The sequence below is a fragment of the Bubalus bubalis genome, chromosome 16 (assembly GCF_019923935.1).
Source record: "Bubalus bubalis isolate 160015118507 breed Murrah chromosome 16, NDDB_SH_1, whole genome shotgun sequence".
Classification (NCBI taxonomy): Eukaryota; Metazoa; Chordata; class Mammalia; order Artiodactyla; family Bovidae; genus Bubalus; species Bubalus bubalis.
In genome coordinates, this window is record NC_059172.1 from 3,983,759 (window position 1) to 4,010,596 (window position 26,838).

The 26,838-nt window shown below is 41.0% G+C and overlaps 1 long non-coding RNA gene and 1 pseudogene across 1 annotated transcript; both read left to right on the top strand.

Moving 5' to 3' along the window:
• Positions 1-6,361: 6,361 nt before the first annotated feature.
• Positions 6,362-9,485, top strand: LOC102403772 (annotated as a pseudogene).
• Positions 9,486-15,648: 6,163 nt separating this feature from the next.
• On the top strand, positions 15,649-18,497 carry LOC123329584. Its single transcript, XR_006545144.2, has 2 exons — positions 15,649-16,234; positions 18,136-18,497. It is a non-coding gene; the product is annotated as an uncharacterized LOC123329584 (long non-coding RNA).
• The last annotated feature ends 8,341 nt before the right edge of the window (positions 18,498-26,838 follow it).

Below are 26,838 nucleotides of genomic sequence, written 5' to 3' on the forward strand. Positions count from 1 at the left end.
TCCCCTGGAGAGGGGAATGGCAACCCACTCCAGTTTTCTTGCGTGGATAATTCCATGGACAGAGGAGCCTGGATAGCTATAATCTATGGAGTCTCAAAGAGTCAGACATGACTGAAGCAACTTAGCATGCATGCACATCCATTTTTTGATTGAGTTATTTGATTTTTTTTTTTTTACATTAAACTGTATGAGACGTTTGTATATTTTGGAAATTAGTCAATCCCCTGTCAGTCACATCATTTGTAAATATTTTCTTCCATTCCATAAGCTGTCTTTTCATTTTATCATTTCCTTTACAAAATCTTTTAAGTTCAATTGGGTCCCATTTGTTTATTTTTGCTTTTATTTCTGTTACTCTAGGAGGCAGTTTGAAAAAAATATTGCTATAATTTATGTATTTATGTCATAGAGTGTTCTGCTTATGTTTTTCTCTAAGAGTTTTAGAATATCCAGTCTTACGTTTAGGTCTTTAGTTCATTTTGGGTTTATTTTTGTATTTGGTGCTTCGAATCTTCTAATTTCATCTTTTACATGTAGTTGTTCAGTTACAGGCATTCTTTTAGAGTCATCTGGTTTCTGGATGGTCTAGACTGCTGAATTAAATAGAGAAATAATGCGACTACCTCTGAAGCAGCCTTTATATCTTTGGTGAAGGCATTAATTTCTCGTTTCAAGTATCCTGGAATCCTATCATCTCCATTGACTCTAGGAAGTTTAGATCCACAACAGAACCTTCTACCACTGAGTTTCTCATGAAACTTGAGTCCTTTCCATTAGTGTCTTTAAAAAATTCCTTTAGTGGAAGACATGCCTTCTCAGGAAATAGTCACCCAATACCTTCTCTGCTCTTACATCCTTGAGTTGGAAATTACCTGGCCTAAATGTTATTTTCTCATCATTTATCATATTAGTGGAATCTCACAATTGTCAGCTTCATTGTGCAATGGTTACCACTGCTCTCAATAGTTCTCACATGTTAGAAAAAATTGCCAAAGCCAATGCACAGTTTTCAACTGTACTCTACCCCATTTCGATGCTGGTGAGTTTTAGTAATGCTGTGCTAGGGCATGCTGATGGTTATGACCACCTCATTCCACCAACAATGGACTCTCATTTCCATTTGTCTGTGAGTGGTCTGATTCCAGGATCCCATTCCAAGAATCTGCTGAATGAACTAGTCAAACAATTTACTAAGATAAGTTGTTAGAATTACAAAACCTAAACAAAATTTTCTACATATATTATAAACAAACAAAAACATTAGTGTTTAATGTGGTGAAAGCTTGGATTTTTAAAATAGTTAATCTGCCACTGCTTCATCTGAATAATTTCAATAATCTGAATTAACTCAATCTATTTACATATATGGTTCGGCGAATTTCTAACACAAAGACACGGAAAACACTTTCCGATAAAATTTGGAAACTGAATTTCAGAAAACTATCCTTCTGGAATGGCTTGCTCTAAGAAATTTTAGTCCTTATTTACCCCTTGAATTCAAGAAAGAACTCCAAGAAGAACAGATCACTTAAGACTTGAGCTCATATATTGTCCTGTAAAGACTGGCTACAGATTTAAAGATCAATTCAGTTAAGAACTCTAGACCTCACTATTCATCAGGGAAATGCAAATCAAAACCACAGTGAGACATCACCTCACATTTATCCAAATGGCTAATATGAAAAAGATGACAAATAACGAGTGCTAGCAAGGATGTGGATAAAAGGGAACCCTCGTGCACTGTTGGTGGCATTGTGGATTGGAAAACTAGTGTCGATTGTACTTTGGAAAACACTATGGAATTTTTTCAAATAATTAAAAGTAGAACTGTCATACGATCCAGGATTTTCACTTCTGGGTATTTACCTGAAGAAAACAAAAACTCTAATTTGAAAAGGTATTTATTGTAGCATTATTTACGGTAGCCAACATATGAAAGTAACCTACATGCCTTTCAACGGATGGATGAATAAAGAAGATGTGATATGTAAGTATGTATATATATACACACACATTATGAAATACTACTCAGTCATAAAAAATGAAGTGCCCATTTGTGACAACATGAATGGATTTAGAGGGTGTCATGTTAGGTGAAATACTGCATGATCTCACTTATACATGGGATCTAAAAAATAAAATGAACAAACAAACCAAAGCAATATAAAAACAGACTCAGAGATACAGAGAACAAATGGGTAAATGCCAGAAGGAAAGAGGCTGAAAGGAGTGGGCAAAATAAGTGAAGGGGATTGAGGTACACACCTCCAGTTATATAAAAGTCATGGTGATATGATACAGAGCATAAGGAATATGGTCAATAACAATGTAATAACTTTGTATAGGACCAGATGGTTACTAGACATATCTTCATGGTGATAATTTCATAATGTAGGCAGATAGCAACATAATATAACACACATCTGAAATTGAAAGTCACTCAGTCTTGCCTGAATCTTTGCGACCCCATGGACTATACAGTCTATAGCATTCTCCAGGCCAGAATACTGGAGTGGGTAGCCTATCCCTTCTCTGGGGGATCTTCCCAGCTCAGGGATCGAGCCCAGATCTCTCGCATTGCAGGTGAATTCTTTACCAGCTGAGCCACCAGGGAAGCCCAATACATCTGAAACAAGTGTAATATTGTAGGTCAGTCTATATTTCAATTTAAAAAAATCTTTAATTTCCTAATTAAAAAAAGAATAAATTTCAGAGGTGAGTTATTTTATTACAAAGGCAAGCAGTTAATGACCACCAATTTCTTATGTGCCAAGCCTGGTCTTCTCCTGGGAAGGTGACAGAATCCTGAAGAAGCACTGGTTGGTTTTTGCCGTCAAAACAAGTTTGGCCCTTCAGTAGTTTGAAGTTTCACACCGTAAGTTTCTCTAAGCATTTTATTAGCACTATTTTCAATTTTTATTTTATATTGGAGTATAGTTGATTAACAGGCTTTCTAGATGGCTCAGTGGTAAAGAATCTACCTGCCAAAGCAGGAAACACAGGACACATGGGTTTGATCCCTGGGTCAGGAAGGGCCCCTGGAGGAGGAAATGTCAACCCACTCCAGTACTCTTGCCTGTAAAACCCATGGACAGAGGAGCCTGGCAGGCTACAGGCCATGGTGTTGCAGAGTCTGATAGAACTGAGTGACTGAACATGCACAATAGTTGATTAACAGTGTCGTCTTAATTTCAGATGTACAACAAAGTGATTCATTTATACATGTACTTTCAAACTCCATACATTGGAGAAGGAAATGGCAACCCACAACAGTGTTCTTGCCTGGAGAATCCCAGGGATGGGGGAGCCTGGAGGACTGCTGTCTATGGGGTGGCACAGAGTTGGACTCGACTGAAGTGACTTAGCAGTTCAAACTCTTAATTAGATTACTACAGAATACTGAGCAGAGTTTTCTGTGCTATATAGTAAGTCCTCTTTGATTATCTATTTTAAATATAGCAGTGTGTACATGTCAGTCCAAAACTCCCAGTCCATCTGTCTCTCCACCCTTTAACCCTAGTATCCCTAGTATAAGTTCATTTTCTAAGCCTGTGGGTCTGTTTCTGTTTTATAAATCAGTTCATTTGCATCATGCTTTTTAGATTCCACATATAAGCAATATCATATAAGTCTTTGTCTGACTTACTTCACTTAGTATGAGATTCTCCAAGTCGATGTTGTTGCAATTGGCATTATTTCATCCTTTTTAATAGCTTAGTAATATTCCATTGTATATATGTACCACATCTTCTTTATTCTTTCATTTGCTGATGGACATGTAGATTGTTTCTATGTCTTGGCTATCTTGGTTATTGTAAACAAAATTGCAATGAAAAAAAAAAAAAGAATCCCCTCTCTGATTTTAAGCTTTCTATCAAAAATGTGAAAGCTCGTTACTTAACAGTGCAAAACTTGGTGTCAAGGGACAAGATTACAAAATTTTAGACTTATTACAGTGAGAAAAATTGTTCTGTTATTATTTCTATCTTAATACTATAGCTTATATGGTAGGAAAAGACCTTGTTTATTTCTAATGAATTGGCATGGAAGTTTCTAACAAAAAAAATCTTTTAAATTCACTTTGAAAGTGTTAGTTGCCCAGTTGTGTCTGACTCTTTGTGAACCTGTTCTCCAGGCAAGAATACTGGAGTGGGTTCAGTTTATTTCAATTCAGTCGCTCAGTCATGTACGACTCTTTGCGACCCCATGAACTGCAGCTCACCAGGCCCCACATCCATCACCAACTCCCAGAGTCCACCCAAACCCATGTCCATTGAGTTAGTGATGCCATCCAACCATCTCATTCTCTTTTGTTCCCTTCTCCTCTCTCCCTCAATCTTTCCCAGCATCAGGGTCTTTTCCAATGAGTCAGCTCTTTCCATCAGGTGGCCAAAGTATTGGAGCTTCAGCTTCAACATCAATCCTTCCAATGAACACCCAGGACTGATCTCCTTTAGGATGGATTGGTTGGATCTCCTTGCAGACTCTCAAGAGTCTTCTCCAACACCACAGTTCAAAAGCATCAGTTCTTTGGCGCTCAGCTTCCTTTATAGTCCAACTCTCACATCCATACATGACTACTGGAAAAACCATAGCCTTGATTAGATGGACCTTTGTTGGCAAAGCAATGTCTCTGCTTTTGAATATGCTATCTAGGTTGGTCATAACTTTCCTTCCAAGGAGCAAGCGTCTTTTAATTTCATGGCTGCAAGCACCATCTGCAGAGATTTTGGAGCCCAGAAAAAGTCAGCCACTGTTTCTACTGTTTCCCCATCTATTTGCCATGAAGTAATGGGACTGGATGCCATGACCTTAGTTTTCTGAATGTTGAGCTTTAAGCCAACTTCTTCACTCTCCTCTTTCACTTTCATCAAGAGGCTCTTTAGTTCTTCTTCACTTTCTGCCGTAAGGGTGGTGTCATCTGCATATCTGAGGTTATTGATATTTCTCCCATTGGGTATCCATTCCCTTCCCTTCTCTTTCCAGCCCAGGGGTGAAATCCGAGCTTCCTGCATTGCAGGCACATGCTTTACTGTCTAAGCCAACAGAGAATCTTACTTTCGTGTAGTAAAACTAAAAGACTGCATTTCTCTCATAGTCTTTTTTTTCTTTTTTTTTTGGTAAGTCTAGCCAAGATGGAATTCTTAAGTAATCAAAGACCTAATCAAAACAATGTGGCGTTCAGGAAATTATTTTTATAAAACATAGAATCTTTTTTTCTAGGCATTAATGAGTGCTTATGTGGCATGTAATCTTGTAAGTGCTTTGCATGTAATAATTCATCTAATTCTTCCAGTGTGAGCAAGCTATCCATCATCCCCATTTTATAGATAAGGATACTGAGGAACAGATAGTTAAAAACAAATAGAAAATAGAAAAAAAAAAAAAAAAAAAAAAGCAAAACCCCACTAGCTCAAAGGGACAAGCCATGGAGCTGTGATTTGAACCTAGGCTTCAGGATCCAGGCAGAGCACTACTCATCTCTGTCGGTGCTCAGTTTTTTAGCTCATCACTCTCTATGGATGCAAATGCTGCTGCTGCTGCTGCTAAGTCGCGTCAGTTGTGTCCGACTCTGTGCGACCCCATAGACGGCAGCCCACCAGGCTCCGCCGTCCCTGGGATTCTCCAGGCAAGAGTACTGGAGTGGGGTGCCATTGCCTTCTCCTTGGATGCAAATGAGGTCCTGTTTTTTTTCAAAGAGTATTTAAAGGGGGAAAAACATTTTTTCCCCCCCTCAGGAATCTTCTATTTGAGAAAAGACATTATTTTGGAAATAACCTTGGCACAAAGTCCAATGATAGTGCTTTAATTTTGTCCCTCAGGTGTACACTCTTGAGGCTTAGTTCTTCAGAGACCTGGCTTTAGAGCAGTTAAAACTATAGGGACATGCATCCTTTAATTGCGCTGCACGTGAGTCGGTGTTCAGGACAAGGTGCCTCTCTTGATCCGCAGACTCATCAGCATCCAGACTTATCTTCCTTACCAAGTGTTGAGGGCGTCGTGCTTGTTGCAGAAGCTGTCTGCCAAGCTGGGAATTAAATCTTCCACACTGACTTTCTGATGGAAACCAGAAATCCCTGGGTTTTGCTATTCCTCTTGAAGCAGTGAATGGAAAAACAATTCTTTTAATGAAGTGAGTATTCCATAGTTTGGGAATAAAAAGAAAATTTGAAATATAGTGGAAAGACTTTGGATGAACTTGGAGATTTAGGAAATATAAAACTCACCTTCCAAGTACTCCAAAGAGAGTGCTCTTTGGTGTTTAGTCCAGCTTTTCAGAGCACTAAGCAACTAATCTTCTGACTTTTTAAACTGAATTTGTTCTTTTTTTTTTTTTTTTAAACATTATAGAGATAGCATAATGTCCAAGAAGAATTCTAAGGTCATAGATGCCAGAAATGGAAAGTGCATAGAGATCATTCTCCTTGTTTGCAGAAGTGGATATGTGTCCTGTTCAGGTTCACATGCTGGTTAGTGGCAGGTGTGGCATCCTACCCTCATGACACACACTTGCCTGCAATGCCCATAACATCCACAACCACTGCTTGAAAGCTATGCTTTGAGAAACGTTTCAGATGAGAAATTTCACCAACCACTTCGGCTCACAGTGACCCTTCCTTCTTCTGAAACCCTAGGGCATGTTTCGTCTTGGATCTGTCTGAAATGTAAGTTTTCTTTTTCTTTCTAAGTCCTGTCTCCCCAACCAAGTTTAAATTCCTAAAAATAATAACTGACATTATTAGTTGACATTTAATAGGCAATTGCCTTGTGAAATGAATCCTATAGATAATTTCTTAAATTATAAAAATAAAATAGAGATGTAGACTTTTTTGAACTATTGTTTTATACCATAGCATTTCATGTTCCACATCCTAATTATTGTATCTTCAAAATGTGGTATGTTTTGTTTTACTTTTAGAGGGAAGTGAGTTGATTATACACATGATTTGAAACTAGAATCTTTGCTATGGATACTGATACACCTTGGGCTTCTTACTGTAATTATAACAGCTTGGTATCGTCTTCCTCAATTGATGAGTCAGAAAAATAATATTTATCTTAAAATGGTGTCAGGGTTTCCCAGGTGGTGCTAGTGGTAAAGAATCTCCTGCCAAAGCAGAATAATAGGCAATGCAGTTTCGATCCCTGGTTTGGGAAGATCCCTTGGAGGAGGAAGTGGCGATCCACTCTAGTATTCTTGCCTGGAGAATCTGATGGACAGAGGAGCTTGGTGAGCTACAGTCCATGGAGTTGCAAAGAGTTAGATGTGACTGAAATGACTTAGCATGCACGCATGCAAAAATTGTGTCTAAATAAAAATTTTAAACATTTGACATTATATACATTTTCCTAATAACAGAGATATTACCTGTTAAAATCTACATCTTAAATGTTTTTAAATATTATAAAATTTTGGAAATAATCTTATTATTCTGGTTAACAGAATATATTTATACATTTATAAAATTAAAATTATAAAATTTAATTATAATATAAATTTATAATATAAAATTTATAAATTTAGAATATAATATAATAATATAATATATAATATAATAATAAATTTATAAATTTATAATATAAAATTATAAAAAAGAAATCTAGAGATTAAGTCAGATGAGCTTAATGCAGGTGTTTTTTTTAATATAGTTTCCATAAAAAGTTGTTATGTGTTTTTTGACAGATTAGTTAATCTTGAAAGAAGGGCATCTAAGTCTCTCCTAAGGCATTATATTCCAGTATTCAAATTATATGGTTGGTGAAATTTTCTTCAGGCTAACCCCGATTTTAAATCCTTTTGCTTTTTGTGCCACTCCTATCTTCAGAATTGTCAAAGAGTAAACGAATCCAGTCTCTATTTTCAAGAAAACCCTACATAAACATAAATATAATTGTCATGTGTTACAACATAATGTTCTTCATGCTAAACAACACTCTGGCAGTTGTATACATTTACCTTTAGAATACTTTCTTTTCATAAGGGAATAGATTAATGTACACAGATATGAATGTTGTCTTCATAATATCTGAATGACACTATTCATTCCATCAGTAGAGGAACTGAAAGTGTTTCATTTCTGTTCTACTTAGCTTATCCCAGTGTCTGTTATCAAGATCTAAATTTTCTTTTGTGTCTTACAATATCACTGGTACCTGTATTCTTAGGGGGTGTTCTTTTCTATCATGCAATAAAGATGAAATACAAAGATTGAATCTCATATCGAATACAATTTTAGAACCCATGGGAGTTTTTGATATTGCAGTTAGACTCTTGAAGGCAGAGAATGCTGAATCCAAAAAGATCAACTATAAACTTGCCCAAGTTTACAGGGTCTGTGCACAAGTGACAGGGTCTAGTCCCTAGAAATATTGCCAACCAGTCTAATGCTATTTCTGTAACTGCCACCTATCTAGATTAGAATAAAAAAACTATAATTAGTTTAAAAGACTATTTTATATGTGCTTATGGATTAAAAAAAAGCCATGTGTTTTTCATTTCTTACATAGGTTACAAATGACCAGTGGAAGATCAGAATCAGACAGCAGTGACTGAATTTCTTTTCTCGGGGCTTACAGATCATCTCTATCAGCAGATTGTTCTCTTTTTCATTCTTCTTTTTGTCTATCTTGTCACAGTAGGGGGTAACTTGGGGATAATCACTCTCATAGGGATTGATCCCAGGCTCCACACTCTTATGTACTTTTTTCTTAGCTACTTGTCCTTTGTAGACTTGTGTTCCTCTTCTTCCGTTGCCCCCAAGATGCTGTGTAATATCTTTGAGGACAGAAAGGGCATCTCTTTCATGGGTTGTGCTGCACAGATGTGGTTCCTTGTTTTTTTTTTTTTTTTTTTTTTTTTTGTGGCAACTGAATGTTTCCTGCTGGCTTCCATGGCCTATGATCGGTATACGGCCATCTGTAAGCCCTTTTTGTACACACTCATTATATCCCAGAGGGCCTGGGTGTAGCTGGTTATAGGCCCTTATCCTGTGGCTCTTATAAGCTCTATGATCCATATCACACTGACGTTTTGCTTACCCTTCTGTGGTCCAAATGTTATCAATCACTTTTTCTGTGACATTTCACCACTGCTTTCCCTAGCGTGCACAGACACCTCAGTGATTAAATGTACCCTTTTCACCTTGGCTGGAGCAATAGGCGTACTCAGTGGCCTGATCATCATGATCTCCTATGTTTGCATCCTGGTGGCCATCCTGAGGATCCAGACTGCCGATGGGAGGAGGAAAGCTTTCTCTACTTGTTCTTTTCACCTGGGAGTTGTTTCCATCCTATATGGGACTCTGTTCTTCATTTATGTTCAACCTAGCTCAAGTTCCTCCTTAGATATCAGTTAAGTAATTTCCCTCTTTTACACGGTATTAACTCCCATGTTGAACCCTTTTATCTACAGCTTGAGGAACAAAGAGGTGAAGAATCCATTCAGTAGAAAGTTTGAAAGGAAAACTATTTTTAAAGGTGGATAAAATAGAATTCTAATTGTGCTCCTTCAAAGATGTTGATTTGATTATGTGTGGTAAAAAGAATACTGGACTGAGAAATAGACTCTTTTTAATCCCTAGGTCTGACAGTTGTATATACTGAAACTACTGTTTATATTGTTTTTTCTTCAGTCTTCTCCTTTGGAAAATAATAGGGAATACAAAATATTATATATATATATATATAGTAAAAATGTAACATAATCCAGAAGAACATTAATGCATTCTTTCGTCCTCCCATCGGCAGTCTGGATCCTCAGGATGGCCACCAGGATGCAAACATAGGAGATCATGATGATCAGGCCACTGAGTATGCTTATTGCCCCAGCCAAGGTGAAAAGTGTACATTTAATCACTGAGGTGTCTGTGCACGCTAGGGAAAGCAGTGGTGAAATGTCACAGAAAAAGTGATTGATAACATTCTAATCTTTGATTAGATTGTGATTAATTGATTAAAAAGTGATTGATAACATTCTAATCTTTGATTAGATTGTGATTAATTGATTAAAAAGTGATTGATAACATTCTAATCTTCCCCAGAAAGTCAAATGGTATAAGGGAAAGTTCACCAGAGTTAATTAATAAAGGTTTCATGGACCTTGGTAAAAGCTGAGCAATGGAAAGTGAGTCAACAATTGTTGAACATGTGAAAATGCAAATATGAAATTTGAATGGTATACAAAATATTATCTTAAGTTTATCCAGATATGAAACTACCATCACTAATTGTCAGTCTTGTAAAAATTTCCAATATCATTTTACTAACCCTGGAAATTATCATAGTAAGTGTAGACAGTCAAAGAGGGAAAGACAAATACCATAGGATATCACTTATATGCACAATGTAAAAAAAAATGATACAAATAAACTTAATTACAAAACAAAAACATGATCACAGTTTTAGAAAACAAACTTATGGTTATCAAAGGGGAAAGGTGGGTGGGGGAAGGAATAATTTGGGAGTTTGGAATTGACCTATACACACTACTATATTTAAAATATATTTAAAAAGGATTACCAATAAAGACCTATGTATAGCAGAGGGAACTCTGCTCAATATTCTGTAATAGCCTAAATGGGAAAAGAATTTGAAAAGGAATAGATATATGTATGTGTATAACTGAATCACTTTGTAGCACATCTGAAATTAGCACATTGTTAATCAAACATACTCCAATATAAAACAAATATTACAAGAATTGTTAAAACGTGGACTAAGGTATGACAAGGGGAAACATACATTCTTCCTGTTTTTATCTAGAAAGATCAACAGCTTCTTTTCCATCAAATTTTACCTTAAAATTCATCTGTTCTGTGTATTTGTTATATAGCATATCACAAATCACATTACCTTTTGAGATTTCCATTTCTTAATATGACACCTGAAGTAGTTCAGGTCTGTTTAATTTTTACTTAAATATTTATGATGCAACATATTTTGAAAGGGGATTGAGAGAAGAATGATAGGAAACAAATGATAATTATAAATTTTCTCAATGTCTCTGTGTTCCTTCCCCAAGTATATGCAAATATATTCAAAACCAACTGTCCTCTCTAGCTCTAGCTGTTGCTGTTTCTGAAATCCTAATGTATCTTCTGTCTAGAATACTTTTTGTATCATATTTACATGGATAACTACTTTTTAAAAATACTGGCTAATGTGGCTTTCATTCTGAGAATAACCCTAACATTTCAATCTCATTTGAGCCAGTCTGTATTTTTCCCTTACAGCATCATATTCTTTTCCTTCAGACTTTATAAGTGTAACATGTTGTTTGTTAAGATCATTTTTATTTTCCTTTGCTTTTATTAGTGAGAAATGTTTGTAGCTGATTCTTCATGTTAGGAAGTGACAGAAATTCAGTTGGAGCTGCATTTTTGTTCACGCTATAAGTCTGTAAGTGGTTCTCCTTATTTTGTAAAAAAAAGGCTGAGTCTCAATATCAGTAGCAGGAAAATTAAATGTCAATTATGGCATCCACACACTTATTCACCTGATTGGCAGTGCTAGTGCCTGGGAGGAGGTAATAATTTTCATAAGGTATAGTTTCTCAGAAGAGTTCCGATGTAATCCCTACTTTTGTTTCTCTGTAGGTGATATTTTTTTTGCCCCTGGCTTCTTTCCAGATTTTTTTCTTTACTATTGATTTTCAAAGTTTGAAAATTTTATAAGTATAGTTATCGTTCATTTTTGGCATTTATCCCACTTCTGTTCTCTGAGTTCCCTGGATCTGTGGTTTGGTGTCTGACATTAGTGGGGAAATTCTTAGTCATTTTGTTTGAAATACTTCTCCAGATATTACCATTGTGCATGTGTTACACCTTTTGAGTTATCCCACAGTCCTTAGACATTCTGTGTTTTTTTTTTTTTCTCTCTTGATAGCCAGACATAATGCACTGAGTAAAAGGAATTGCTGTAAATAGGTCTCTGCTACTGTGGTGTGAGGTGTGTGGGGAGAGAAGTATTCTATGTCCTATGATTAGGTCTCAGTCTTTTAGTGAACTGATGTATCTGAATTGTAAACTTCACAATTGTTTTACAGGGTCTCCTCACGCCCATTAGTTGGCCTAAGAAGGTTAGAGTGAGCTGGAGTTGGGTATTTCCCTTCTCCCACGTGGAAGTTCAGAGGAAGCTGAAGTGGGCCCTCTCCCTTCCCATAGGTCAGTTAAACTCTAATAATACCCTGTCAAGTTAGGCTTTGATTAACTGGTTTCTCCTAGAAGTACCAAGTACTGTGGTGTATTTGAAAATAAGTTTTTGACCCCAAACAGCTTCCCAGGTGGTGCTAGTAATAAAGAACCTGCCTATCAGTGCAGGAGACCCAAGAGATGCATGTTTGATCCTGGATCGGGAACATCCCCTGGAGAGGGCGTGGCTACTCACTCCATTATTCTTGAATGGTGAACCCCACGGACAGAGGAACCTGGTGGATTACAAGTCCATAGGGTTGCAAAGAGTCAGACATGACTGAAGCAACTTAGTATGAGTATATTATATACTTAAAAGTATATTGGCAAGTGGTCTCTGGGAGCCCATTCCTCAACTGGGGATTTCCCCTGTTGTTGTTCAGTTGCTCAGTCATGTCCGACACTTTGTGAACCCATGGACTGAAGCACTCAGGCTTCCTTACCCTTCACCATCTCCTGGAGCTTGCTTAAACTCATGTCCATCCATTCCATGATGCCATTTAACCAGCTCATCCTCCGTCGTCCCCTTCTCCTCCTGCTTTCAGTCTTTCCCAGGATCAGCGTCTTTTCCATTGAGTCAGCTCTTCACATCAGGCGGCCAAAGTATTGGAGTTTCAGCTTCAGTCCTTCCAATGACTATTCAGGACTGATTTCCTTTAGGATTGATTGGTTTGATCTCCTTGCAGTCCAAGGGACTCTCAAGAGTCTTCTCTGACACCACAGTTCAAAAGTGTCAGTTCTTTGGTGCTCAGCCTCTATGATCCAACTCTCACATCTATACATGACTACTGGATGGACTTTCCCTAGTCGGTCTAAATAAACCTAAAGCAAGATATTCCAAAGTGTTGTGTATAGTTAGTGTTATATATTTGATTTTCCCTCATTTATGTTCCATCTCCCAAAGCAATCTGTATCAACTTTCAGAAATAGTTTTTTAACTTTGAGTTTTTATCTCAGCATTCAGTGCTTCATTTTCAGTAGAAATCTGCTTCACTTTTCAAAGATGGTCCCAAAATGAGAGTATTTTTTTTCTTTAGAGATCTTCTTTTGAGAAAAAAAGTCCTATTGTGAGGTAATGTTGGGTCAAACTCTGTATCTGTTTTACTTTAATTTCTCTTCTATGGATATAGACCCTTGAGGTTCAGGTTTCTTTGGGGAACAAGTGCAATTGACTCAAAACTTTCAAGGAAAATATGTGCATCATACTGTGCAGTATGGGAGCCAGAAAAGGGCAAGGAATTATTTCGCATGTGTTAGGAGAACCCAGGTGAATCAGGACAGAGGCCACCCATCTTGAAGGGAACACAGTAAGAATTGATGATGCTTAAAGAACAGTGTACTAGAGATAATTATGCTTGCCTAAGGCTAGAAGTCCACACATTTTGGTATCATTCTGAAGTAATTAAAATAGATGAATAAAAGACTTTACCAAAGAGGTGAGCTTGCTGATAAGCCAGATTCATAAAATGATATGATAAGTACTTGGCCAAAATTAGTTTTAAAAGCCCTCCAAACAGAACAGCTTAACTTAGATATTCTCTTGTGTGCTTCACACTAAACAAGTGATTCTTAAACATGGATAGCAGGTTAATTTGGCCTATTTGAGTTGTTAAAATATTCATAAATCTCTCCATTTTAATGAAGATCTAGGGATGTAACTTGACTGGTATTCCATTACTGGTGTGTTTTGACAAACGCTTTGTCAAAACTGATTATTTAAAAACTGTATTTCATTATTTTTCCTATATTATATTCACTAATTTGTAAGCAAATAAAAATACAATCTGAAATGGCTCATGCTTCTGTTGGAAGCTTAGACTTCTGTAAGAACTATCATGAAATGACAGTCACCATTTGACTAAAGCAAACACAATCCCCACGGATCTTCCACAGATAATTTATGGCAGAGATAAAATATGCAACTGCAAATACTTTGGCCTACCATGATTACGCTATAAAGGGAATTCGATTTTATATTTAATATTGTTCAATGTCATAAGACAATGACATTTCAGTACCCTTGTTTACACAGGTGATTCACTGGGAAGCTCACATGTAGGGAAATGTGGGTGATTATGCTTGTGCTTAAATATTTAATGTGTGTATGTATCATCTGTGGATCTTGTTAAAATGTAGGTTCGGTTAAGCTGGAGCACAGCTTCAGATTCTGCATTTCTGATACACTTCCAAGCGATGCAGGTGCAGCTGACTCCCACACTGAGTACTGAGGCTTCCAGGGCTCAGATGACCTTCCCAGTGTCCTCTGCCTTGACTTTCTGTTGGTCATTTGAAATAATCCATTCCTCTTTTCCCTTTCCTCTTGGATGAGTCGAAAACACTGATTAGGGATTTATCCATGTTAATAGGCTCTGTATCTATTACATCTTGAATTATGTTCAGATGGAATTGAGAAAATAAAATAATTCTGTTACTCTGAATTAGAATAACGTACTTAATAAGATGACAGAAGCTCAAGTTCTGCTGATAATTTCTCAACTTCTTTTCCTCATTGGTTCTGAAATATTGCTGTTAAATTGCCATCCAATCACTGCCTGTCTGGGTCCCCTAAAATGTTGTGGATCTTTGTACCTCCAAAAGCAACTACTCTTGGAATTTTCTAATTGTTGAAAATATCCTTACCTTCTTAGCTTAAGTAGATGAACTTATGGCTGAAATCCTCAAGGATACCATCTGTCTTTGGGGGTGGCTCAATGAAAAAAGTGAAACCATTGTTGTTCACAACAGCCCTTTGTCATAACAGCTCTTTCAGTATTTGAAGACAAGATGGCATGTTTTTGAATCTTGTCTCCAGCCTAAAGCTCCTATTTCCAGTAAGATCACAGCAACACCTAAGATTGTGTCACTGACTTTATTGTTGTTTGTACTTTTGTTGGTACTCTTGCTCTCTCCATATTTCTTTGTTGAGAATCAGACATATGTATTGTCTTCATAACTGCACAAAGATACTGTCCAGGGATGATGTGTGATTGGTGAAAGCATGGTTGGAATTATAATGCTAATTTTCTCTACTGCTAATTTATTTATTCAAGTATCTAGCACATCTCCCACGCCCTCCAGGTACTCTGATAAGCACTGGGGAAGCTCACATTGTTTTATGTTGGGAAATAATATTATGATCTGAAATTCTTTAATAAAGGTATGTTATGATGCCATGGAATCACAGTGAATCAGAAACAAATGGTGACCTCAGATTTACGAAAAACCTACTAGATGAAAGAATAAAAGGAGCAGTGAGTTTTAGTGAGCACTTAATATATAGGAGGCATTTTGCATGTTTTATTTAATCCACTTTTTCAAAAATAGCTCTCTGAGCTAAGTATACTTTATTACTTTTTAACATATATTAATAATACAAAGCTATATATGTATATATAAATGTTAGGTAGGTAGAATAGGGAAAAGGAGTCCAAAATGGCGGTGGCTAAAAGACAAGGAAGGTCAAAGGAAGGTCCGAGGACCAGAGTGAAGACTCCAGGCAGAACAAACAGCACTCCTGGCTAAGCCCAATTTGCATAGGGCAGGCCCAGGTGGAGGAAAAAACATATAAAAGGAGGAGCCAAAGCACTTTCTCTTGGACTCTCTCTCCTGCGTGCATGCGCTCTTTTCTCTCTCTCTCTCTCTCTCTCACTCTCCTGCTATCTTCTAAATAAAATAGAGCTGTAACACTGATTTGCCTAAGAGCTGTAGCACGGTTGGTCCAAGACCCAAGACCTGTGACACGCCGAGGGCTTTAATGTCCATCACTCCAAATCTTTGTTGTGATAAGACAAAGAACCGAGGAACATACACTCGCGTGACATCTATGGTGCCGTGACTCGGATATAACCTGGCTGAAACAATCTCTGCGTGGAAGAGGCCAAGCACAACAGGAGCCCAACTCAGCGAAGCTCCTGTGCTACAAGCGGAAGGCGAAGAAACCCAGCACAAGGGAAGGCCCATCGTGCTGGAAAATAGGACAGCAAAAAACGAACTCAGCAGAAAGCTCACGTGGCCCAGTCTCAGATTCCAGAAGACCTCCGGTTAAGGTAAGAGGTCCTCGCTCCTATGGCTGGAGGGACCTTTACAATCTCTCGTTTCTTGTTTCCTCAAACCTCCCGTGAACAGGCAGGCGGCAGGGGCACAATTGAGGGACTCAGGAGAGGCTACTCCTCAGCATGTCCCAAAGGCTCTATCTGCTGAGCCCCAGTAGCTGTTACACAAGCCGGTGGGCGTTCTTCTGTCCTTTTTCTTCTCTGTGCCAAGGATCAGACCAATGAAACTGTGAGCACCGGTCAGATATTTAGCAAATTTTCCGGCAGGCTATAAAAGGGATTCCTTGGCACGTTTTTCCCACTGCTTTTTCCTCCTGTCCTTCAGCTCACTCCCAGGACTCAAGCCCGGCCAAAACTAATGAAACTCAGGCTCTGATGTCTCATTGCAAAAATTCATTGAGAGACAAAGTGATACGAGGTAGATTTGTAAGGATCCAGAGAGAAGCCACCCTTCAGGGTGTGAACCATTGCCAAGGGCAAGGGCTGCGGCCACGGTATTAGGCCTGGCTAGGTTTTGTGAGGGGATGGAATTCATATGCTAATGAGTGAGAGGATCATCCCAGCCATTGGGGAACCACCCACTCCTCCCTCTTTTGACCTTGTGCCTTGGAGCTGTCCTGCCACCTCTGGGTGGGTCTGTTGGCTTATAGATTGGGGATTAAGGTTTACTTGAATTTGACTTGTCATCTTGGACCCAATTGATTTTAATTGGTTTACATTATACCCTTGTGCTATGTCATTCTTTCAAAGGTTGTGCTCTGCCCCCTTCCCTCCTGTTTCATGCTTTTTTCCTGAGCCCCATCCAGACCCACAAGACTACCTCTACAATCTTCTAGAGAGACAACCAGAAAATAGCTGGCCTTGGGAGGGAAATACTCTATAATATCTGACCCCCTAATCCTACCCAATACTGGTCACACTGGAGATCTTGGGGACGCCCAAACTCCAGCCCAGGGGGCCCCAGGAGGTCATCACGCCTTGACCTGCCTAAGGATCAGTCTTCAAAAGGTTGTCACGCCTCAACCTGCTCAGGGATCCTTTAGTCCCGGGGTCCCAACAGGTCATAACGCCTTGACCTGCCCAGGGACCCAATCCTCGGGAGGCCGTCACGCCTCGACCTGCCCGGGGATTCAATCTCTAGGAGGCTGTCATGCCTCAGCCTGCCTGAGGATCTGCACCCTGACCTGGGGATGCCTGGCTCTCAGGTTGCAACAGTTCTGGGTAGGATGAACTTACATCATATGTATTCCTGTCAAATCTCTTAATTCTACCCAGCACTGGTCACACTGGAGATCTTGGGGACACCCAAACTCCAGTCCCGGGGGTCCCAGGAGGTCATCACGCCTTGACCTGCCTAGGGATCGGTCTTCGAAAGGTTGTCACGCCTAAACCTGTTTGGGGATCCTCTAGTCCCAGGGGTCCCAGGAGGTCATCACGCCTCGACCTGCCCAGTTCTGGGTAGGATGAACTTACATCATATCTATTCCCGTCCATGGTAGGCAAACTAGCAATGAGTTACAAACCTCTTAATTCTACCCAGCACTGGTCACACTGGAGATCTTGGGGACACCCAAACTCCAGTCCGGGGGGTCCCAGAAGGTCATCACGCCTTGACCTGCCTAGGGATCAGTCTTCGAGAGGTTGTCACGCCTCAACCTGCTCGGGGATCCTCTAGTCCCAGGGATTCCAGGAGGTCGTCAAGCCTCGACCTGCCTGGGAATTCGATCTCTAGGAGGCTGTCACGACTCAGCCTGCCTGGGGATCTGCACCCTGACCCGGGGATGCCTGGCTCTCAGGTTGCAACAGTTCTGGGTAGGATAAGCTTCAGAAAGATTCACCCTTAAGGAAATTGAAAGAGGTCTTTTTCTTTTCTCCCTGTCATGACTGTCTTTCAGATGGGAAATAACCAATCCACTTCCTGGCAGACGCCCTTGAAATGTATCCTTGATAACTGGAAGCTGTTTGACCCTCTAGCTCTAAGGAGAAGTCGTTTGAAATTCTTTTGTGCCACTGCGTGGCCACAGTATCCACTGGGGGACGAGGAACACTGGCCTGAGGATGGAACTTTAAATTACAATACCATCCTGCAATTAGAATTATTCTGCAAAAGATGAGGGAAATGGACAGAGATCCCTTATGTCCAAATTTTCTTCCGACTTAGAGATATGAAGGAACTCTGTCTTAAGTATGGGATTGTAGTACGCCCTAAAAGTGAGCCCACTAGGCAAATGGTGTTAGGCACAGGCAACCAAGAAAAGGAACCCCCTCATGAAGGCTCACCTCCCACAGCTCCCGAGTTGCCTGGTGCTCCTTCCTCGTACCCAAACGTGCCTCCATATCCGGGAGCATCTCCTCCACAAAAGCCAGGTCGAGTATGTCCCTTAATTGAAACTGGAGGAAAATTCGGACCAACCCTGGTCCATAAGCCCTTCTCCCTCTTAGAACTAAGGCAGACCAAACAAGACCTGGGAAGCTATACAGATGACCCAGGCAAATATATAGATACATTCCAACATATTACCTTGGCCTTTGACTTGATGTGGAAAGACATCATGGTCATATTTAGCCAAACTTTATCTGATCCTGAACATACCAGAGTCTTAAAGGAAGCCCAGAGGTATGCAACAGGGCTCCACATGTCCAGTGACAGATACCCAGTAGGGGAAACTGCAGTCCCCTCCTCCGATCCTAATTGAAATTATAATGACCCTGAGCACATCTGGGAAGAGATAATTTTCTAATCTGTGTGAAGGCAGGACTGAAAGCAGCCCAACAAAAAGTAATTAGCTATGCCCGGGTCTCAGCAATAACTCAGGAGCCCAATGAGAACCCCACTGCCTTTCTGGAGAGTCTAAAAGAGACACTCCAAAAGTTTACCAACCTGGACTTAGACTCTTACGAGGGACGGGTGATTTTAAAGGACAAATTCCTGTCCCAATGTGCATCAGATATCAAAATTAAGTTACAGCAGCTACAACAGCAGGACCCTGCTGCCTCTTTAGACGAGATGGTCCAGACAGCCACCAATACCTTTTGTAACAGAGAACAGGAGAAGGAGGCCAAGGCCCAGGAGAAGGAGAGAAAGAAAGACAAGGCATGCCCAGATGCTGGCCGCCCTCCAGAGAAGCCCTATGGCAAACCCCAAGTTTTTGAGGGACAAGGCACGAGGCAGATGCCTGATCTGTAGACAGGTGGGGCATTGGGCCAAAGAGTGTCCAAACCGTGACAAGTCTCCTAGAACGGCTTGCCACAAATGCCATCAACTGGGACATTGGGTGGCACTCTGCCCTCGGGACCCAAGAGACTCAAGGTCAAGCGCTAAGCCTACCTCACGATAGTTCAAGAGGACTGAAGCGGCCCACTCCAGCCAGCCCATCTGTCACAGATAACCATCACAGGGCTGGAGCCAAGGGTGCAACTGGATGTGGCAGGTAGGTCCGAGAATTTCTTGGTTGACACAGGGGCTACCTACTCTGTCTTGATCTCCTAATCTGGAGGCTTCTCTTCCCAAACCTGTACCATTTTGGGTGCTACAGGAAAAGCAACTACTAAAAGATTCACCCAAGCACTTCTTTATTGCTGGGATGGGCAAATATTTTCCCACCAGTTTCTGGTGGTCCCTGAGTGTCCTACCCCCTTATTGGGAAGAAATATACTCACTAAACTGGGGACCACCCTTGTGATGGGAAGTTTTTCAGCCCCTAGAGTTCTACAGCTTCTGGTTACTACTGAAGAACCCATTACACCTTCAATAGAGAGGGACCAAAAACTATGGGAAGACAAATTTAGCCCCCAGGTGTGGGACCAGGGGATTCCTGGACGAGCTCACCAAGCTAAACCAGTCATCGTTGTCCTCCGAGATCCCACTCGGTTTCCTAACCAGAAACAATATCCTCTCAAAAGAGAGGCTCAGGAGGGACTACAGCCTTTAATAAATAAATACCTTGCTTGTGGGCTATTGGTCCCCACCAGTTCGCCATGTAACACCCCAATCCTCAGTAAAGAAAAAAAGATGGAACCTGGCGAATGGTTCAAGATCTCCGGATTATAAATGAAGCTGTAGTCGCCCTCCATCCCACAGTACCCAATCCCTATGTAATCTTGGGTGAAATCCTACCCAGTGCCAAGTGGTTTACAGTCTTGGATCTCAAAGGTGCATTTTTTTGCATACCACTGGCTAAAGAATCCCAATACCTTTTTGCCTTTGAGTGGGAAGCTCCAGGAGAAAAACACCAACAGATGACTTGGACAGTATTACCTCAGGGGTTCAGAGATAGCCCCCACCTGTTTGGACAGGCCCTTAGCCAGGACCTCCTAGATCTGGACCTGGGACCTAATGGGAAAATATTACAACACATAGATGACCTACTAATCTGCTCTCCAGATGAGAAAAGTGCCCAAGAACATGCAATTCAGGTTCTAAACTAATTGGCAGAAAGGGGATATAAAGTCTTCTGTGCTAAGGCGCAGATGGTCAATACAAAGGTCACTTACCTGGGAGTTCAGATTACACATGGGTCCAGGAGGCTGTCCTCTGATCGGGTACAAGGAATTCTCCAGTTGCCCTCCCCCACGACTCGAAAACAATTGCGAGCTTTCCTGGGGCTACCTGGTTATTGTAGAATCTTGATACCCAATTAGGGTCTAATTGCCCACCCTTTATATGAAAGCTTAAAGGGACGAGATGATTCAATCCCACTGATGTGGGGAACTCCTCAATAGAAGGCAGAGGCTACACTAAAACAGGCCTTAACTCAGGCACCTGCCTTGAGGTTGCCAGACCCAGAAAAAGCATTCCAACTTTATGTCCATGAAAGAGAGGGAATAGCCTTGGGAGTGTTAACTCAAAGGTTGGGATCTGAGCCCCAGCCTGTAGCTTACTTATCCAAGAGGCTCGATCCAACTTCCCGAGGTTGGCCCCCCTGCCTTCGAAATCTTGCAGCTATTGCAATCATGATAGAAGATGCTTTAAAACTCTCCTTTGGGGGCAAACTAACTATTTTTACCAGCCACCAAGTAAAATAACTCCTAAATGGGAGAGGCCATTTATGGATGTCTGATCAAAGAATCCTCAGATACCAAGTAATGCTGATGGAAAATCCAGGCCTCACTATATCCCCTTGTGAGGTTCTTAACCCAGCCACCCTCCTGCCTACCCCCGAGGGCTCTCTCCCCTTTCACTCTTGTCTAGAAACCTTGAACCACTGGACAAAATCCCGAGAGGGATTGTCAGAATCCTCTGACCAATCCTGAGGAAATCTGGTACACTGATGGAAGCAGCTTTGTCTTGGATGGAAAAAGAAGAGCCGGGTATGCAGTAGTCTCCAATTTTGAGACCATAGAGGCTAAGCCTCTGCCACCAGGGACTTCAGCCCAATTAGCTGAGCTCATAGCCCTGACTCGAGCTTTAGAGGTGGGAAAAGGAAAAAGAATAGCCATTTACACTGACTCCAAGTCTGCCTTTCTGGTGCTACATGCACATGTGGCTGTTTGGAAAGAAAGGGGCCACTTGACCACCCGAGGGCCTCCAGTCAAATATGGTGATCAAATTCTTCGACTCTTGGAGGCAGTCCATCTGCCTACTGAGATTTCAGCCTCCCACTGTAAAGGACACCAAAAAGGGAACACAGAAGTGGCACGAGGGAACCAAGCAGCTGATCAGGCAGCTAGGAGAGCAGCATTACAGAACCATGACCTAATAGGGATTGCCACCTTAGTTCCACAGACTAATTTGCCAGAAACTCCTTCATATACTGAAGGTGAAATTCTTAAAGCTAAGAGCGAGGGCTTTCAAGAAGATCATATGGGGTGGTTCCAAAAGGAGGGACTCCTTTTTCTGCCTGGAAACCTCCAATGGAAGTTGGTTAACTCCTTACATGCCACTACTCATTTAGGAGAAAAGGCCCTCCAAAGATTACTAGAAAGGTCCTTCAGAGGAACAGGCCTCCAAACAACTATAAGACAGGTGGTCTCCTCTTGTCCCACTTGCCAATTAAACAACCCTCAAGGAGCTCGAAGACCCCAGCTGGCCCAGCCCGTCCAATGACGTGGGGCCTACCCAGGAGAGGACTGGCAGATGGACTTCACCCAGATGCCAGTTTCTCAAGGGTATAAATACCTATTAGTTATGATAGATACATTCACAGGATGGATTGAAGGCTTTCCCACCCGGACTGAGAAGGCTGAGGAGGTAGTTAAAAAACTGCTCCATGAAATCATTCCAAGATTTGGTCTGCCTAGGTCATTACAAAGTGACAATGGGACACCATTTACTTCTAAGGTCACCCAAGGGGTCTCGAAAGCATTGGGCATTACTTATTATCTCCATTGTGCCTGGAGGCCTCAATCTTCAGGAAAAGTAGAAAGAGCCAATCAATTCTTAAAATCAGCGATAAAAAAGATAACCCAGGAGACCTCACTGGGATGGAAGGAGGCTTTACCAATAGCTCTCCTCCGTACCAGCATTGCCCCTAAGGAACAGGTTGGTCTTAGTCCTTATGAGATGCTATATGGGAGACCTTTTTTTTTTATGTCAAGGATCTCTTCCTAGATCCAGAGGTTCAGACCCTCCAGTCTTATACCATAGCCATTGGGCAATTCCAACAGGATATACGCTTGTGGGGTATGAACCAGGACCCAAAAGATTCTAAAGAGTCACCACTATATGCTCCAGGAACTCAAGTCCTAATTAAAGTCTGGAAAGATGGGTCCCCAAAGGCTCAACTCCAGCCCACATGGAAGGGCCCCTACCCTGTAATACTTTCTACCCCCACAGCAGTCAAGGTACCAGGACATGACTCCTGGATTCACTACTCATGAGTCAAGCCATGGAAGAAAACAGAAGAGGACACTCAATACACCTGTGAGCCCCTGGGAGATCTCAGATACCTATTCAGAACTACCAATGAGTGCCATTCTAATGAACACACCCAAAATCTGGTTTCTGGGGATAAGATTTCTCAGGATAACTCTAAGGAGTCAACACAGCTTGACAGAGATTGTACTCCAAGACAGACAGGAGATAGATCTTCTGATCCGTGAATAAGGAGGGACTTGAGCTATCCTGGTGATGTGAATTTAAAATTGACTAATGTCCCTTGTTATGCTATATTGATGATGCTTATGATTATTCCATGTACTGTCAATTGTCTAACCTGTTTTGTCTCTGCCAAGGTCAACCAGCTACAACATGCAGTGCCAGTTCAACAAAGATATAAAACTACAGCTGACCACGGAAAATATCACACACCCTTGGACATCGCTATAAGGACTCTGAGGATTGAGACTAGCAAGAGGGGGAGGCCCAATACCCCTCGCCATCCCAGTTCAGCAGGAAGTAGCCAGAAAGACCTCAATGCCCGTATTCCCAAAGAATTGGGCCTCCCATCTCTTGAGGGGGGAATGTTAGGTAGGTAGAATAGGGAAAAGGAGTCCAAAATGGCGGTGGCTAAAAGACAAGGAAGGTCAAAGGAAGGTCCGAGGACCAGAGTGAAGACTCCAGGCAGAACAAACAGCACTCCTGGCTAAGCCCAATTTGCATAGGGCAGGCCCAGGTGGAGGAAAAAACATATAAAAGGAGGAGCCAAAGCACTTTCTCTTGGACTCTCTCTCCCGTGTTCGTGCACTCTTTTCTCTCTTTCTCTCTCTCTCTCTCACTCTCCTGCTATCTTCTAAATAAAATAGAGCTGTAACACTGATTTGCCTAAGAGCTGTAGCACAGTTTGTCCAAGACCCAAGAGCTGTGACGTGCCGAGGGCTTTAATGTCCATCACTCCAAATCTTTGTTGTGACGAGACAAAGAACCGAGGAACATGCACTCGCGTGACATAAACAAGCAGCAAGTGAAAAGTGAAAGTGAAGTTGCTCCATCGACTCCGACTGTAGTCCACCAGGCTCCTTTATCCATGGGATTTTACAGGCAAGGGTACTGGAGTGAGTTGCCATTTCCTTATCCAGGGGATCTTCCTGTCCCAGGGATCGAACCCAGATCTCCTTCATTGCAGGAAGATGGTTTACTAACTGAGCCACCAGGGAAACCAGAGAAAGTAGAGCAGAGTCAGTATTTAATTCTAAATCCCTTTGGTTCCAGCCTTGTGCTGATCCCCTCTGCCAGGAGCAGGAGCTCCGCCCATGGCAAAGGTCATGAGGAAGGAGGCTCGGCATATGCAAAGGCGGGATCGAGCCTCAGGAGTCCCCCTGGAAATTCTTGAGCATCTACCCCCAAAACCAGAGTCTGCCTACTTTTTGCTCTCACCTACACCTCTGACTTTATGGGGGGCTGTCCCCCACTACCTCTCTCTGAAAAAAGAGTTAACTTACAGCTCCAGTTAATAATTTCTGGGTGTGATAGTGTTTCAACCTACAAACTCCTTTGGAAGTCCTTTAGCCTGCCTGAATAGGTTTTTCTGGCCACATGTGATTGTTCAGAGCCTCCCAACTGTGAGAGGCATGAGATGTTCTAAACTGTCTAAATACAGATTCCTTTGAGCAGTTAAAAGATTGATTAGAAATTGTATTGGTGAAAGGTTTTTCATTTGTTGGGCCAATGTTTGCTGCTAAGTTTCCATATCCCTTACCTGCTGTGTCCCTGGCAGTGTATTGATTAATATACTCGGTGTAAGTAGTAGCTTTAAAGTTTGTAACCTTGGACCCTTGAGTTAATTCTTTTTCTTGTTGTAGCCCACCATACCTTTGCCCTATAGGAATGCAACTTTATCGAATGCTTTTGGAGGATGGCACCTGACTAATTACCTTTAGAGAAAAATAAGTTTTCTGAAGAAAGGGTCTTAAAATGTTAACAGGCCTCCGGGCCAGAAGATGATGCAAATCACCTAAATTTTGCATATGATAAGTTTGCAGGAAGAAAGCCTGGCTTACTGCATGACTCTACCCCTTCCCCCATTATCCTCTATGCATAACTTAAGGTATAAAAACTACTTTGGAAAATAAAGTGCGGGCCTTGTTCACCGAAACTTGGTCTCCCCATGTCGTTCTTTCTCTCACCTTCTGGCTGATTTATTCAGCCTCTTTTCTCCACTAAATTTTCTCACTGAGCTATCCTTATTTAACCACTCTTTATATCTTTAATTAACATTTAAATAAGTTGTTTCCTGATTGCCGATGCCATCTCCCCTTCGAAACCCCTGACTCCACCGGGGCTGGACCCCGGCACCCCTCCACTATACTATCTGCCACAGACAGTGACATTTGAACTGAGATTCCTTCTTTTTTTTCATAACACTTCTTGCTCCCTGTGGTGGTATATGTTTAAATGTTGCAGTGACTGAATGCGTGTGTGCGTGCTAAGTCGCTCAGTCATATCTGATTATTTGAGACCCATGGACTGTAGCCTGCCAGGCTTCTCTGTCCATGGGATTCTCCAGGCAAGAATACTGGAGTGGATTGCTAATCCCTTCTCCAGAGGATCTTCCCAACCCAGGAATCGAACCCTGGTCTCCTGTGTCACAGGCAGATTCTTTACCATTTGAGCTATACAGGGAATGGTTAAAGTGTTTATTAAAAAGAAAAACCAGATTTGGCCTAAGAAGGTCACCAAATATTAAAAAGACTAAAAGCAGATAAATCCTGTATCATTTCTGGTTCTCAATGTCTTAATTTGTAAAATGAGGGTAATAGACAATGCCATCTAAATGACTGCCTTCTCTAAAGTTCTATGATTCTATATAATATATCCAAGTTTCTATGAATGCCATCTTGTAAAATTTAGCTTTATTGAAATATAGTTGATTTACAATGTTGCATTAATTTCTATTGTACAGCAAAGTGAATCAGCTATAAACACATATATGTATGTATATATAGTTTTTCAGTTTTTTCCCTATAGAGGCCATAGCAGAGTATTGAGTAGAGTTCCCTATGATATACAGTAGGTCCTTATTAGTTAACTATTTTATATATGGTAGTGTGTATTTGTCAACACCAGTCTCAAAATTTATCCCTCCCCCCATTCCCCATTGATAACCTGAATGCTATCTTTTCATATACTGACTGAAAGAAAGAGCTTCCCAGCAATGTTATGCTCCAAGTTTCTAGTTTTTCCTTCTAGGGATGTGGTTTCCCTATATAATCCTTCAGGATATTACCTGGAAGGTTTTTCAACTCAGTAATTTATCATGCTAATACAAATCTGTTAAAAAAGATTGATGATAAAAAAAATGGAATGATATTTTAACACTTTATAAACAGTACACTGAAGACCTTGATGAAAATTGTGAGGGAGAAAGCATCACATGTGGTTTTCACAGAAATGAAGAGCACCTGGCACATTGTAAATTCTCAGGAGAAAATGTTAAATGAGTGAGTGAATAAACATGCAGTTACTTTGCTGCTGCTGCTAAGTCGCTTCAGTTGTGTCCGACTCTATGCGACCCCATAGACGGCAGCCCACCAGGCTCCCCCGTCCCTGGGATTCTCCAGGCAAGAACACTGGAGTGGGTTGCCATTTCCTTCTCCAATGCATGAAAGTGAAAAGTGAAACTGAAGTCGCTCAGTCGTGTCTGACTCTTAGCGACCGCATGGACTGCAGCCTACCAGGCTTCTCCATCCATGGGATTTTCCAGGTAAGAGTACTGGAGTGG